The sequence below is a fragment of the Tarenaya hassleriana genome, unplaced genomic scaffold (assembly GCF_000463585.1).
Source record: "Tarenaya hassleriana unplaced genomic scaffold, ASM46358v1 Cleome2, whole genome shotgun sequence".
NCBI lineage: Eukaryota > Viridiplantae > Streptophyta > Magnoliopsida > Brassicales > Cleomaceae > Tarenaya > Tarenaya hassleriana.
In genome coordinates this window covers 7,591,624-7,592,056 of record NW_010965372.1, presented here as the reverse complement: position 1 = coordinate 7,592,056, position 433 = coordinate 7,591,624, and positions in this window count along the sequence as shown.

The following is a 433-nucleotide window of genomic DNA, read 5'->3' as shown; positions in this document are numbered from 1 at the left end:
CTCGCGTTGTTCTCTTCACGTGTGATCCATCCTTAATGGTGTGTGACCCTGTAGGCCCATTCGAAGTGGTAGTGGTTTCGGAAACCCTTTTCCCGAACCACAAGTCATGGTTAGCCTCTAGTAAGACACCATGACCACCCACCTAGAATAGAGTTAGAGGTGATCTAAGAAAGCCATCCATAGTTCGAATTCTGATCCTTTGTCTCACGATGTCGTATGTTGAACAAGGGCATGGTATGAGCCACCCTTCAAGTTCAACCGCTTACTCGTCTAGGCAAACAGACTGATAAAATAGACGTACATTCATCTATAGCGTGGCCACACATTTTCACAGTCCGATTTCCACAAGGGGCCCAACGACATCTCTCCTGCGTAGGAGGTGACAAGTCTCGTATTGCATGTCTACTATCTACATATGATTCGTGAACGTATC